This window comes from Adelges cooleyi, unplaced genomic scaffold (assembly GCF_023614345.1).
Source record: "Adelges cooleyi isolate 19-005CV unplaced genomic scaffold, UGA_ACOO_1.1 ACOO_flye_CR_arks_rails_tigmint_CR_PRNA_9, whole genome shotgun sequence".
NCBI classification, from domain to species: Eukaryota; Metazoa; Arthropoda; class Insecta; order Hemiptera; family Adelgidae; genus Adelges; species Adelges cooleyi.
Genome location: NW_026096579.1, coordinates 5,680,841 through 5,697,543, shown reverse-complemented (window position 1 = coordinate 5,697,543; position 16,703 = coordinate 5,680,841). Strand labels below are relative to the sequence as shown.

Here is a 16,703-nt window from a genome sequence, read left to right as displayed (position 1 = left end):
ACACCAAAAAGAGTATAATAAATCGCGTTGGACATGTTTATAGTTTGTGATGATAAACTGAGTAAAAAGTTTGATTCATTACCACATTAAATCGTTTATTTGATCCTTAACGGTGCAAGTTTGCATTTGCGATTTGAAAGTATTATTTATTATATGTTTATATGAATTATGATAATGATGTATTTTTACTTCTATCGCGTTGAGCTGAATTTCCTATTCAATTGTCATTCTGAGTAGGTTTGCAGTATTATGTTGTTGGCTATGTTGTAGACTACAAATCATAAATTATAGCAATCTGCGATGCGGTTTACCGTTTTTATATTGTAGTGGATAGGAAGTGGTATAGAGATCTGCTCACCTAATTAACATCACCCTTCCAGCTATTGGAGTTCCATCGTTGGACAATATCTCTAAACACGCCATACACAGTTAATATATGAATATATATATTTATTTTTGTAATTACCATCTGCTTATTGTACACATTGTTTAACTGTACAGATTATATATTTTTCTAAAAAAAAAAAAAATAATAAAGGTCGTGGTGGTTGTGTATAATTAAAAATTTTTTTTATTATGTTTGAAGAATAATTTATTCTTTTTTGGAGCGAGTTCTTTTTCGACACTGACTTGATCTAATTGCGAGTCCTATACTTAACCCATCCTAACGAATTTCAATAAAACAAATTCAACCTAAGATTAGTTCTAACCTCACCTAACGAAAACTAATCCACCTACTTAATAGACTGTTTTTCAGTTTGTTTTGTTTTACTGCTTTCCATCAATAATAGCCTATTCGAATAAGAAATCCCTACAATTTCAGATCACTAGCTCAACTCAAAGAAATTCCTCGTGATTTTTTTTATTTTGTATTGGACTAACATGAGAAATTTTAATTTTTCATCAAACAATTCTTAGTTCAAAACTTATCAATCGATTTGAAATGAATATTCTTAAAGCTAAAATACGTCACTTGAAAATCCTTAGATATTTTGTGATAATTTTTTTTTTTTATTATCAAGTTACCAGTTTTAATAGTTTCAATGGACTTGACTTGGTAAAAAACAGTTATTACTGTTAAACTTCAATAAAGTGAATTTGAAGTGTTTTATTTCAGTTTAAAGAACTTTTTTAAAATGTAAATATTTTGATAAGATTAAAAGTAAGAACTTTTTAAATGGAAAATTAAAATTTTCTATATTAATACATTTTTTTTTGAAAAATCACGAAGAAGTACTTAGAGTAAATCTAGGGAACTGAAATCTCAAGGATTTATTTATATGAATAAGCTACTATAGATTAAAAGGAGGGAAAAAGGGTAAGTAAAAAAAAAATTGTTTTCCAGATTCCTCATACTCGCCCTGACCGATTTGTTTTGACTATTGTGGCCAACAGGTTAGGTTGGGTTGGTTAGGTTTTAATAATAATAATGATCAGCTATAAACGGATTATTTTGAAATTGATTTTTACATTATTTCCGAGTGATGTTTTTTACGAGCCATTCAAAATACCGTGTAACAATTACTTCCGGTTCATAAACGTTTAGACACATTTTAGCGCGGTTATTATTAATTGTAGGTTTCCGTGTTTACCTCGATTATAAGCTTGTCCGTGATTAATTGTTATTTGTTTCGTTACAAGAGCGGCTGACAGTGTATTTACTTTGCAGGCTAAAATATTCTCATCGATTTAAAACTTAGTGGATACCTTCTTTCTTATTTATTTATTTTTTCGAGTTTTAAATAATTATCTGATGACAACATTGACGTATTGCGCGCTAGATAAATGACCCGTTTCTACTTATATTTAATGCACTTTTTTGCTCCTCAAATTACATTAGTGCGTCCATCAATCATTTTATTGTTCACAAGCATCATTATGCATTGTATTGGCACTTTTGCGATATTTCCCGTTACGCCTTCATTTTATATCTTGTGTACACATATATATATATATATATATATTATATGGTTTTGTAAGACCCTAGTTTGTTTTAGTATTGCACCGACGGTGAAGGATTAGGAGTTAACAGTAATTGTATGATATGGAAAATACCTTTGGCCGTAGGAAAACGGTAGTCTGTCAGGTTCAATGATGGAATGCGTGCGGTCAAAATAATTACAAACTCGCCAAAAGCTCGACCGCTTAATTAAAACGAGGCTAATTTCATACCGTTCGTTTTTGGTTCGGAACAAATATTTATAATTTTGCACGTTTCGGGTGTACTATATATTATTGAATTGATTTATTGAAACCCGGCATGACTTGAGCTAACATTTTTAACTTCTCTAAATTGAGGATGTAATAAATATCGGTTGGCAACATCGGCTTTCCGTGTGACTTAATGCTAAAAAATTTGACCGGGTTTTTCAACCTTTAACGAAATTTGTATGGAAAATTTATTAGGTATGCACCTATCCACAGATCGCATTGGAACCACATTTTGATTAACCCCCCCCCTCCCATCTGGGTTTGAATTTTTTTGTATGTGGCCTATTTTATAAACACAAAAAATGTATACAAAATAAAAAAAATGTTGATCATTTTTAAAATTGTATATCACCTCTTCCAAGTAAGTGGTAAAATTGAAAACTGATACCAAGATCTGAGATATACCAGCAAATTAAAAGAAAAGCTTCGACGCCAATCTGGATCTTGCTGATCGGTACTGGACCCCACTTTAGTAATTTCTTATTGTGCTGTTTTATACTGTGCTTGGTTCAAACTTTCCTGGTTTAGATAGTACTTGGCTTGTCTTGTGCTGGATCCATACTATTGACAGATTCGCATCGAAGCGTTTGATTATTATGAGAGCTATTTGACCTTACATAACCTTACGTTATAATTTATTTAAAAAAAAAAAGATTTCTAAATTAAAAAAATATTTTACTATAATTTAATTAGTTACCAGAAGTAGTAAATAGCTAATAGTAGGCAATTCTGTAAAACCAATTGTTGATTTGTATTTTTGTTGTTAAAACAATTTAATAAAAAGACTTCACGTTTCGATTATATAATAATTGTAAAACATAAAATCACGCGAATAGAGTTTTAACGTTAAAACTTAGCACATTCTTTTAATGATAGGTTTTCTTGGTACACAAGGTAAGGAGACAAGTATAGATTAGTTTTTATTCTTTTAAATTTCTGAGAAACTTTTTCTACTTTATTGTCGCGACTTAGGTCAAGACAAAGTTATTTCTCTTTGAACCGTTCTATAAACCTTTGTACTACTAAGAAAAAGCAAAAAACAGTACCGGTGCAAAATAATGAATATACTTTTATAAAATACAAATGATTTTCAATTTCACGTAAAGTTCCCTTGCGAATAATAAGCTCGACGAAGAGTGAAATTAATTTGGCTTTTTTTTTTTCTTAAAAGGCGCAGGTAATTAATTTACTTTATCACAGCCCCTTTTTTATGGTACCAAGAAAAACAAGTTAATCTAAAAGTTAAAAGCCAAGGAAGTGATTTCTTTTTATGTATTAATGATTATATTTTCTTCAAAAATTACTTTTTTTAATCACACGTATGTCGGAGAACATGTGTGGAACAATTAATAGAAGACATTTTCTTCAAAAATTATTTGACAGTATTACATTGCTTTTACATTAAAATTTGTCTGTATTAAAAGTCAAATATAACAACATCTTTTGATAATAATATAATATATAATCGATTCAAATTTAAATACATGTACAAAAAAAAACAACAAATAAATAATTATTTGATGAGTGTATTTTTTTTTTTGTACATTGTATATGAACGACATATATTAACATCAATTTTCTCCAAATTTATATTAAAACGATATTGCAACAAAACTTTATTCATATAAATAGTACTAGCTGTATAATATTTTTAAAAAGATATGTAAGTTTTTTATTTGTATTTATTATAATAAAAAACAATTTTGTATGTAGCAAAACACATTTATTCAGTTTGTATGTGTTAAAAATTCACGGCTTATAATGAAACTAATTACCATACTGTTATTGCATTTTGACATACCTTATTGTCCACACAATATATTTAATACTTTTAATTTTTGATACATTTAAACATTTTTAAGATAACACAAAATAAACCATGTAATGCAATTTTCCAGCAAATTGCGTGAAAAGAAAAATCAAACAGTGGTTACAGTGAGAGAAACAAATTTTATTTAATTGAAATTTAAAGTTAGTTTTTAGATAATGGAAATGTGAGCAGTATTAGTAGTAAAATTTAAAAAAAACTAAAGAAGAAATAAAAAAAATTTACATTGTACAACAATTGGAAAGTTTTGTTGCATAAACTTTTTTTTATTAAGTTTCTCCGTTTAAAATAAAATATGTATGTATGCTGATTGCAGTGTGTTATGTTGACTGAAAGTAATTGTTGAGCTGCGTTTGGACTTTCAAAAAAAAAAAATTGCACGAACTACAAAATAATATCATTTTAAAATAGTTTTTTTTTGGAATAATTTTTGGACTCCCAATTCCAACGTATTGCCCTATTGTTAAGTCTACCGTGTACCGATAAGATATTTAAAAAATCTGTTGAGTATTGATTTTACAATGATGTGTTATTATTATTTTTTCTCGTGTGTCTGAACTCATAATATTATGTTCCAAACCGCTGAATCGATTTTTCCATGTGGCAAGACTATGGATCAAAAATCGTACGTGAGGTATTTTACTGGACCGAAAATGTATAAAGATCAACTAGGTCGTAATGTGTGAGTGAGCATTTAACAAGTGACCGTAAAATATGTTCTTTGCCTTATTGATGCTGTATAAGTATTGAAAAGCATTGATCAAACTTAGTGAGCAATTTTATTTTTCAAGTCTAGAAAAAAAATACAGAACATTTTGTAAGAGATAAAAATTATTAAACCGTTTCGGTATGAACTTTGATATTTGCAAACCAACTATTATATTTACGGTTTGTTTGTTTATACTTGTTACTCGAGTCAAAACGCTGGTTGTTATTAACAAATCTACCAAAATAGTCCACGGTTTTAGTAAATAAAAAAAATACATACATATATACTCTAATGAATCATACTGGAAATCCTCGGTAATCCTGAATAGTTTTGTGCTTTGGTCAACATAAACGTGCCATTACTTAGTGCCGTATGGACTTCTAAGATAACACACACACACACACACCTCTACTAAACTTGATTTATATCTTTATAACAGATATACATAACCTATAAAAAAAATCTACCATGAAACGATTTGTGTATTTTAAATTATGTTCAAAAGAAGAAATCCCATTGGGTGGAGACTTTTTCTTAATTTTGCTTTTTACCATGGATATGTTTTACTGCTGGGAGTCATTCGAAAATTTGTGTGGCATTTTGTGTCACAATTTCGTGCTATAGGATCTCTTCCTCGATTTTGTCAATTAATAAATGTGGGTACCAGGGTACTATATGTAAGCCTAAGCACATATCTATGATTATGGATTCAATGCTTTTCCGTGGAGTGGAAAAACTAGCTAGGTGTTTTGTTAGGTGTAGTTTTAGCGCTGAAAATTCGACTAAAGCTTCATCTTAAATAGGGTTGTACGATTTTTTTCGAAAATCTGTCGTCAAACTTATTTGTGATGAAGGAAAAACAAAAAAAAAGTAAAAATTACTAATAAACTACACTTTTGCTAAAATACACCTATGATGACTATGACCTAGCCACTAAAACAGTTTCAGTAACAACAGAAATAATATATAAGGAGTAGGGTATTTTCTTAAACGACAACTTACACCTGATGTCGAACAAGTACAATACACCTTACAAATAAAAGTTAAATAATGGCAACAAGTTTTTTTCTTCTTCGAAAGACCAAATAGTTTACAACCTTAAAAACGATCACGGACAGGTCATTTCGGTCTCTTTAAAGGATGTATGTACCCTCTTCTAGTGTGGGTCGGGCTCACGCACAACCAATCAATCAATGTCCGACATAGACGTGTAAGGATGTGACAAGCACACGACGGCGGTCGGTAATATTTAAGATATAACAAATTTATAAAACCTAGTTTTCCATACTTTGACAAGTGCACCAACCGTCTGTCACGTATTAAATACAGTATGTATGAAAATACCTATCCCAAGTGTTGAACAAATTTAGTAGCATACTAAATTTCACTGAAAATAACCGAATCGATCATTCCAAAAACGACATTAATCATAAAACCGAAATCCGCTTATTTTATTTATCTTAACTACTTACAAAAAAAAAAACTATTGAAAGGATGCCACACGGATGGTAACAGAATCGCTTCTTTGAAAAAAAATCCATTAAAAATGTATGTTTAAAAAATAAAGTTAAACCACAAATTTAACTAATTTTTTCTCTCGACATTTTCACAAATAAATATGTTTTTTCTCAATTTTATCACTCTTGAATTTAAAAAAACTTATTTTTAAAATATCAATGTTAAAGTTCAAGCATCTGAGTCGTATTTGTTTTTGAATTAAATCTAAGTGTGTAATGGAACATGACCGTTGTGTGTTTTTCGTTTGAAATTTGCGTTGGAAGTTTCGTATTTATAATTTAATACGTGTTAGTAATAAATAGGAAATATATTTAATCAAATAATACACTTCAGACAACAGGCGACGTCTTAAACAGAGAGCAGTGTGTTGAGTGATTTTCGAATGAATCCATTAACATGACAGAATATTGCGAGTACCACCAATTATTGTTTACAATTTATATTGTATTAATTTTCATACTAACAAGTTTCATAAGTATTTACGGTCTCTGTAGTTGTGTTTGTGTACAATGCTATTATTATTAATGTTATTATATGAAAATGGAACCGTTCCCAAAGCAGTTTTCAGTATAACTCAAGTTATTAACAATTAAATTTCAAACTAAGTCAGCAAATCGATAGTTTTACTTTTGTTTAATAGCGTTTTGCTATAGTATTAAATAGCCTGCCATTGCCCGTATATTTTAATAAATCAATATTAATATAAGGCATACTTGACTTGTGTTGTTTTTGCAGAAAAAGCAATTTATTGTATGAAAATTAGGTCGAAAATTAAACGTTAAAGGTTACATGTTTTTTTTAAATTTAATTATTAACAACGTAAGTAAGCAAACAACCAGCGGCTAATCCGATAAGGCTGGACGACCAACGATTATTTTTAAAGACCTATTAAATTGTATTATATCGTTTTGAACTTCAAAAAAATAAAATGTTATCTAAACTGAAAGTCAAACACCACAAACCACTTCAGGTTAACAAAAGTTCTATATTTTATATCTTAACAAATTGTCGACCGCGAAAGATAATAATATTGAGTTATTGTCGGTATTTTAGTAGTAGTTTTTTGTGTTAATTTTTCCAGTGATTTCAAACAAAATAAGATAACGAAGATACATCTCCAGAATTTTCACCAGAACTTTATTCAAACTTTAATAAACGGAATCATACTTGTCGTTAATATTTTATTAGATATATTTTACGTGATTGTTAAAAATGTGTAATTGAAAAAATTGAAAAACGTATAAATGAGGTATACCTATGCATTAAACAAAATATAACATTTTCTTAGTGTAACTCAAAGAATTTGTATTTAATTATTATGTGTCATTATGTTATATATTACCATTATATACATTTATTTTATAGATATATTCATTTGGCCCAGCTTGCAGATAAATAAATTATATATTTTTAAATTGAGCAAATAAATACAAATATATTGAAAACCCGCTGATATCTTAAACTCGATCACTAGTAAATGTTGATCATAGCTTATTCTCCTATAACTGCTCAAACGCTTATTGCATTTACACAGTCTTGTTCAGTAATTTTAGTATTTATTTAGTATCAATCGCTTTTATAGGATTTATTTGTGATTAATAATACAACTGTTTATAATTTAAGATAGTTTCACATGTTTACCCAAGTCAACAATTGGATAAACGTTCAAAAAGTTAGCCGTCGAAAATTAAACGTAGTATTATTAAACCGTGCTAGATAAATAAAACCATTTATAAACGTAATGATATTTTGTTTTGTGCTTTTTTACATTTATTTACTCATTTGCTCGATTTATTTAGTCATTCCTCGACAATGAGAAACATTCGAATCGTGTGAATGGTTCAGTTAAGACTAGGAGTGGGTGGGTGTCATAAAATATGTTTCTTTAATGTTAAAAAGGAGGACACTGCTTCAACCTTACTCTAGTACTTCTCTAATAAGGAACAATTGAACAAAAAAAAAAACGTATTGACATAACATTTAAACGTGTGGATATTATTTGTGAAATGTATAGTTATCGACAAATAAAGTATGTAAAAGAAATATTTAAATTGGGTGTGTTTATGGACGTGGTGAAGGGTGGGTATGTCGGGGTGCTAGGAAAGGTATTCTGGGCAATTCTGAGAAAGAAAAAAAGAGCCCCAAGAATGTATGTAAAAATAATGGAGTATATATGCGCGTGTACGACGGATAGAAAACGAGGGTTGAAAGTTAAAATGGTGAAACAGAAGAATTCCCAGCGAGAATAAAAATTCGTCAAAGGTCAGCATTGTCCCTAATTTGTTTTTCTTAGTAATCGTTAAACTTTAAAACGGCGATGCTTCTTGATCAGTATTTTGGATGGACACAAGAAATTGAAGTCGCCATTTTCACGTAGCACTTTCACTTACAGTTAGAGATAAGAGATAATATACAACACATCAGTGATATGAGATAAGATACAATATACAAGTGATAAGAGCTGAATGATAAGAGATAACATATCCATGATAAAATGTTTTTCCGTGAAGTGGAGAAAATAGCTTGGTGTTTTTTTTTAAAAAAGTCTACCCTAGTTCTTTTTGAGGTCGATGCAATTTTAATGGATGTGTTAAATCATTCGCTTATAAATAGAGATGAAACATTAAATGCAAAAAGATGGTCTAGTAACACAATACTTAAAAGGACCCCGCACATACTACTGGTTGAGGCCAAACAAGTTACATAGAACAAAGTTTGTTAGCTATTTGAAACCAATTACTTGTTAAATCAAGTCAATATTTATATTAAAAAAAGGGATTTAGTTTTTTAAACTTTCTGAAATTCATAAACCTCTTATAGAGGCCATAGTATAAGTTTCGTGATATATAATAGTATCTTAATTTGGTTTGTATATATAAAAAATATGTACTCACCGAAACATGATGTGAATGCTAGCCCACATTTTTTTGCAAAAAAAAACGGCCTCCATTTTATTATAAGTTAAAAAATTAAGTTTTAGAAAGAAGTACAAAAGCTGTTATCCTAAGAAAACAAGGGAAAATAGATTAGATATTAAATTATGTGTCATGTGTGTGGTTAAATTTCATGAAAATAGACAACAGAGGTATTGTGTAGAGATAAGGTCCCATTATAAGAGCGAACAAATTGTTTTATAAAAAGTTCAGTTAAGTCAGCATTGGAAGTTAGTGCTGGTCGGCAGAAAGCACAAAATAAGATAAAAAAAATAAACTTAGATGGTAACAATTATATTTATCTTTATTTACATATTATACATATTCATATTCGAGGTAAGTATGCCAAGTTCTTCTTATTATTTGAACAAGTAATTTTATTGAAATAATTTCCAAGTAATCTTCGATAGTACACTTGTGATATTTTCTGGATTAAAAACATTCAACTGAAAATTATTATTGTATTGGAATAATAATAATTATGGCCGGTATCGAACAAAAGATATTATTATTATATTGTATTTATTTAATTTTGCCTCTGTTATTTGCAAAACGAAAATGGTTTTAATGGTGGCGTCGTTGAAAATATTAACTTTTTGAATATTCAGAACAATTATTAATCGTTTGTTAAACAATTTAAGTATATTAACTTAACGGAAACTTTCCAAAGAAAATGAATTAAATTTTTAGCGCTGTACATTATTATATATTTGGTACGCTTTGTTGATATAATAATAAACCAACTGCAAAGAGTAAAACGAATACTAATAATTATAATTTAATTTATTCCAACGTTGTAAACTCTGAGCGATAATTAGCCAGGCTAGTGATTTCTGGCTGAAAAACAATATTATTGTTTTTATACTATCTTTGTGTCAGTCCCAATTTTTTTTTATAAAATCCGTATATTTTATTTTTGTTCATTAAGACAGCATATATTTTAACTATAGCACCGAGTAACAAGAATGTCGCCTAGTTAATTATGTTTTTAATAACTAGACGAAATTGTCTTTTTAGATAATGTAAACGGAAAAGTATAAAAAAAAACCATAAAATGGAATTTGAAAATTATTATTTTTAGTAAATGAAATCAATAAAAGTAGAAATAACAAAAAAATAATCAAAATGTTAGATTCAAACATCGAAATAATTAGGCCTAGTTAATTTGTTCATGTTCATTATTTTGTTTTTGCCAAAATTGTTTTTTTAAATATGTACGCTATAATTAAAAAAAGTTTATGTAAAAAACTTTCCAATAGTTGTACACAATGTAAATTTTTCATACTGCTGGCATTTTTATCGAAGGAAAAAACTATTGTAGTGTAACCATTGTTTAACTTTTTTGTTTACTCGCAATTCGCTGTAATTTTGCAGCACATGGTGCATTTTGTGTTTTATTTAAAATTGTAAAATATATCATAGATTATAAGTACAAAAGAAGTTGTTGTGTGCATTTTGCACAACAATACGTTTGGGCTAATTAGTTTTAAACTCATAAACTACAAATAAATTATTTAAGTCAAAAGGTCCCCCTAAGGGTTTTTCTTTTTTGTTTGACCGATGGTATTTAATTTTTTTTTTTACAGTCTATATCTAATAGTATACATAATCAAAAAAAGAGTGTAATTTTTAATATCAAGTAAAATTATGTAGGTACGTTAAAAAAAACTATATGAATTGCTAACTATTATCAACATTGGCGGTTAGCGCGTAGGTTTTATTATAATTTTAAACAATTATTCAAACGACCTTTTATGAAATAAGTGTATTATACTGTTTACGGCAGTCCTATTAAAGTTGTGAGATAAAATATAATGAGGGGTGAGCATATCATCCCACAGAATTAAAAATAAAAAGGCCCAATTTTGTGCGATAGGTAATAAGAAATTCCTACATTTTACTCCGGTCCTAAACTTTAACTACTTAAAAACTTTTTTTCAAAACTGGTTATATCGACCAGTCATAATTTGTAGTGAATTGGTCTTAAATAAAAAATTCAATTCAATATATATGTCACCATTTAGGTTGCAAAAGTTGATAAAGCCCTAGTAGAGGATACTAAACAATATTGTCTAATATTGAATTATGTCATAAACAAAAAATTTGTTTTCAAAAATACAAACTACGAAATTGCAATTATTTTGTTTTATCGATCCCGAAACTAGTACACGTTTGTTCCATGGTTGTACATGAAATACTGAATGGTTGACAGTAAGTTTATTTTTTTTTTTACACTGTCAATCAATATGAAAAATAAACCTAAGAAGAATAGGATAAGGCGACAGTGGGTATAATAGTTATACACGGTCGCTGGTTCGACTATCGGCCATTGGCAGTAGAACGTTATTCTTATTTTTTTAATAGAGTTCAGTCCACCGTAAAAAAATTCAAGATTATAAATTTAGTTGCAAGAAATAATCATAATATTATAAAACTAATTGCGATATTATAGTTAATTTTTTATACATTGTGCGTTTAGGAATTAAATAAAAAGTAAAAACGCCTAACTATAAAAACGTATTTTGTATTTTAATTATTATTTTATAATAAAAAAAAAGTCAGTTCAGTAAAGTCGCGGCATAGTGGAACAAAGCATATTGAGGGGAGGGGAAGATCACATTCTTCAAGAATTATTATAGTTAAATGTAATGCAATCATTAATCACTTTCAAATACAACGCTTCGATGCTAATCTTTGAGGTATATAAATATAGATATAAAAAAGCGATTAAAGAATTATAAAAATGATGACTTATTTATTTATTTATAAACACCAGAAAGCTTAGAGTATCAGTAAAAAATTATAACTTAGTAAAACAGTAAAAATTGAGGTGTACATGCAAAAGATAGGTAAATGTGCTTAACGTTATATTATTTCGAGTATTAGGGAGGATACAATTAGAGTTCATAGTCTGTATATAAATATAAAATTATCCTTATTTTAGTTAGATAATTTTTTATCATCTGAACTCAACTCTATTTGTACAATATAATATCGTAGTTTATTATTTCTTTGGCCGTCTAGCTTGCGTTGTCTATACTGTTCAACGTCGAAACCATTTTCTTGTACCAACAGATAAATCGCACTTGTGTGCGAGTATTTCCAAATATGTGTCTTGTTGAAATATAATCAAATAAATTATTCCGAACCGATATATACACTTTTATTGGCAAACGCGGTTATTTATCTCTAGGACATAGTCTCGGTTTTGTTTATATCATATAATATCACACAATATATAAAATCCGTTGCTATAAAACGCCTACCTATTCGATGCAATCAAACGTTGATGGTTATCAGGAAAATATAAAAGATTTCCACTCGCAAAAATACTTATGGTAGTAAATTACATTTTCGAAACGTCGCATATAAAATATATGCTCATTTCGTTTTTTTTTTATTGTATGATTTTAAATGTGTTTCTTATGTTGTATCCATCTACATACTTTATACAAATTACATACTACAATATTATTATTTCCATAGCCATAATCTGTTGAAGACGAAGTATGATTTCTGATCAATAGAGTTGTTACAGAAAGAATCCGGTTCAGCGGTTTAGAAGATATCAGACACAAACAAATACAATAAAAACACATAATTGTAAAAACAAAACCTTCACCGCATTGAAGCTAAAAGTACATAAATACCCTAAAACAAATTAACATAGCTGGAACCTGTCGTTGAACAATGTTTGACAATATATATTGCCTGTATCTTATCTCCTAATAATAAATAGCCGTATCATGTCCTTTAACACGGCGTATCGTGTATGCAATATGGGTACATGGCCGTGTTGTGAATAATATTATACCCAACTATGTGGACTAGACGTCACTCTTTCGACCTTAACGTGTATCCGACCTAAGTCGATGCATTCAACTAGAATAACCAACAAATAATAGCTCGTTCGATTTTTATTTTTATGGTCAATATCACAATATATGTATATGAATCGTTAAATACAAAGAAGAGCACAGTACAGGTCTAAAAATTGTTCAGTAAAGATAAAAAACATAATATCTCTTGAAAAAAATGAATAACAACTTTCATATTGTAACATAATATAATTTCAGGTATCATTTATAAGTTTCCACAATCATTTTAAAATTTATTATAGGACTCAAGGTACTTAAAACGTTTTAGATCGTGGGCATATGCCATTTTTGCATCAAATTACCATAAAGATTAGGAAAATAATGTTGTGTTCTTAATAAGTAGCTTTAATAACACAAAGATTTTGAATTACATTATGATTTGCTAAACAGTACATTTTATGCTGTTACTTGATTTTTTTTTTATTGTTATTTTCTTTTTTTAAGACTAATTCCAGGGGATTGCATGATTACTGTGATTGTCTTGGTTGTTTAGGGAAGAAAACAAAATTTCTCAAACCGTCCCTACCCTGGTGACAAATTCAAATCTTGACAGAGAAGCGAGATGCCAATGTTTTGTTTTGTTTTGCCATGACAAAGGGTGAGCCACAGACCTCAGGACGAGCTGCGGGTGTGAGGCAATGTCTATTAATTGATCTTTGTTATTAATGATTCTCATTTTAGACCTTTTGTTGACCCGAATACAATACTCAATATACCCTAAACTGACAATTTTTGAGACATGCCAACAACATTGATAATGACTCACGACTTGCCATGAACAAACATGTACCGCTTTCCATGAAATTACCCATGTCTGTATATTATTATATTGCCTTTTAGGCTTCAAATATTTTCTTTACTTGTTTGTACAATATTTTCTAGTTGGTATTGTTCAAATTTCTTTATATGCAAACTTTTTGAAGATTTTCGCGGTTTATGTTAAACATTAGGAAAAGGAAAAATCATATGTTTTTACACTACATATAATCGTTTGTAAAAAAATGAACAGCTAACGCTTTTAACTTGCAGTTTATAAGTTTTCTTCGACAAATAAATAACATGTTAATTAACCTAATTTAATAAAGTGAATAAATTTACTCGCGATAAATTAACTCGGTGAAGGGTTCAGCTATAAACAAACAACGCAGTTTGTTCTTAAAGATAAAACCGAGAACGCTTGTGTTTGATTTAATCGTGCACTACGTTAAGATGTTATAGTTGAGTGCATTTAATTAAAACTACCAATTGACATATTTTATTGTTTCAACGCAGATGTCACATTTACACTGGTCGATAAATCTAAACACAGTAACATTACCCACTTGGCCGTTGTATTGGAATTCTCGAAAATTGTCGTTTCTCTAAAACTATCTACACATTTGCCAAAAATGCGTGCGTTGATGAAGAAATAAATAATTACTCGGTGTATTGAATTGAGATTTCGTCGAATGGAAGAATTGTGCATGACAATTTGTTTTGTGTATAATATTTTAATGGCAAGACGACGACCCTTATCGACGGGCCAAACGCCGCCGACGATATTCGTTTTGTGTAATCCCCGTTTTGCCGGAAAGCACTTTTCGCCTGCAACAAGCTTAGATGAATAAAAAAAAAAAATGAATTTGGAATTCAAACGATTTCAATCGTTCGATAATCGTGTATTTAATACCAAACTTAATAACGACGTGAACGACGCTATAATACGGTTTGTGGTATCTCGGCTCTGTCGGTTGGATAATAATGATTGCTTCAGCGTCGAATACATTTGAAAATAGCGGGGAAAACGATTTGTGAGATTTAAACCAAACCTGAAAATGCAGAAGCGCGATAATTTTGCTTAGTGCTTCGGCATAAATAAATCTAGTAAACAGAGTAAACCAATGGAATAAAAATAACGAGTAAATAAGTATGGCCGTTTGCACCTACTCTACTTAAATTTTAAGTAGAGTTTAACCTGTGATTTCAGTACAGCTAAACTATCAATTATTACATTTTATGTGTAGTTGGTGCGAACGGTCAGTAAACAAATAAATAAATTAGGTAAACGGGTAATTAAGCCGAATTAGCTAGTAAAAAATTGAATAAACAAATAAAAAAATAAAACGAAAATTAAATAAACTACAAAACAATGATGCAATGAGAAGTATAATTTTAGTGTGCCTGAAAAGTGTTACCCAAATTTTTGAACAAAAACACATATTTATGTTTGTTTATTTTGCATACTCATTTTAAAGTTAATTATGTTGAATAAAAATATATACATAAGAAACTAATTTTCTCAGAATATAATTACTATTTTGTAGTTTTTCTTTTCGAGGCTTTTTATTAATGTTATTTTACTGTATTCAAGAATATCTACTCACATTTTTATCTTTTTTCCCCTAATAAATTCTAGAGCTCTATTTAGATCACTCTGCATTTAAATCTAGTCAAGGGTTAACTTTAGGTGTCAATAGTCACAGATATTTTCAAATCAATTATTTGTCGATTTGATTGAGTCGGTAGATTATACCGGTAATGACCGTAATGTAGTAATGGGGGTTACAATCAAATCTACAGAGTGCACAATACTTACGTGCGCTCTGGTTGACTTAAGACATTTGATACAACGTGCAAGCCAATTACCAGCACAATCTTTATTGATGATGGTCACACGAGTTAATGTTCTTTGCGCAATTTAACCGTCGACCGAATCCTCGGATGAGTAATCGCACGAAGTCTATGTTTAATTAAGGACCACGACATCTGTCCTGTTAAGTTAATAGCGAGGGGGAAAAAAGAGGGAAAGTAAATTTATTTTTGGTAGTTAAAAAAAAACAAAACAAAAAAGGTAAAAAAAGCGTGTCGACATTATTGATTGAACAACGAAATTAAAATAATTAATTAACAACAAAGAGGATTTTTTAAAAAAAACTATGATGTTGCGTTTATTCCTGCGAGACTATGTTAATTTTAGTTTCGATACTAAACTTAAAAATGTATTGGTTTCGATAAAATATATGTGTTTCCTGTATATTATATTTTTGAATACTTGCTCGTTCAAAATTGATGTTACGCCTTAAAGTATGATCGGATTTTCTTCTGGCAGCTATTTAAATGTAAAACAACAGCGACGTGTATGAAATTCCTTTAGGTTCTGTTTCGCACATTTATGTACATATATTAAATTATACTTAAGTGAAATCGAGGCTTGCCTACAATAACAACATATTATAATACATTGTAAATAACACCGTCGTTCGACTTACACACAATATATTTGTTACTGAATCCAGATTTAAATGACAACTTTAAATGGTGTCATTATTATAAAAAAAAAAAAGGATTTCTGATGCGCCGACGGTAATGAATTATGGATAGTGATAGTGACAGATTGCAATAAGAATCTTACTCGGATTTATTGGATACTCCTTATGTAGGTTTATGTCAAACGACTATAAATGCATAATCCGTGTCAAACCGTTGAATACTAGCATTGTAAATAAAAATCAATCTTATTGCTTCACCTACCGACTGACTGATGTTGAACAATATTAATTTGTATGCAATTTATATTTACAATAACTTTTGCTTCATTTAACATGCGTTGAATCTAATCCTAAAATACTTAATTAAAAAAAAAAAAA

At 29.3% G+C, this 16,703-nt stretch overlaps 1 protein-coding gene across 1 annotated transcript in view; it reads left to right on the top strand.

The window, feature by feature from the left end:
* LOC126846574 (uncharacterized) overlaps positions 1-16,703 on the top strand; it is a 60,597-nt gene that overhangs the window by 10,733 nt on the left and 33,161 nt on the right. The gene's annotated exons all lie outside the window — the stretch shown is intronic.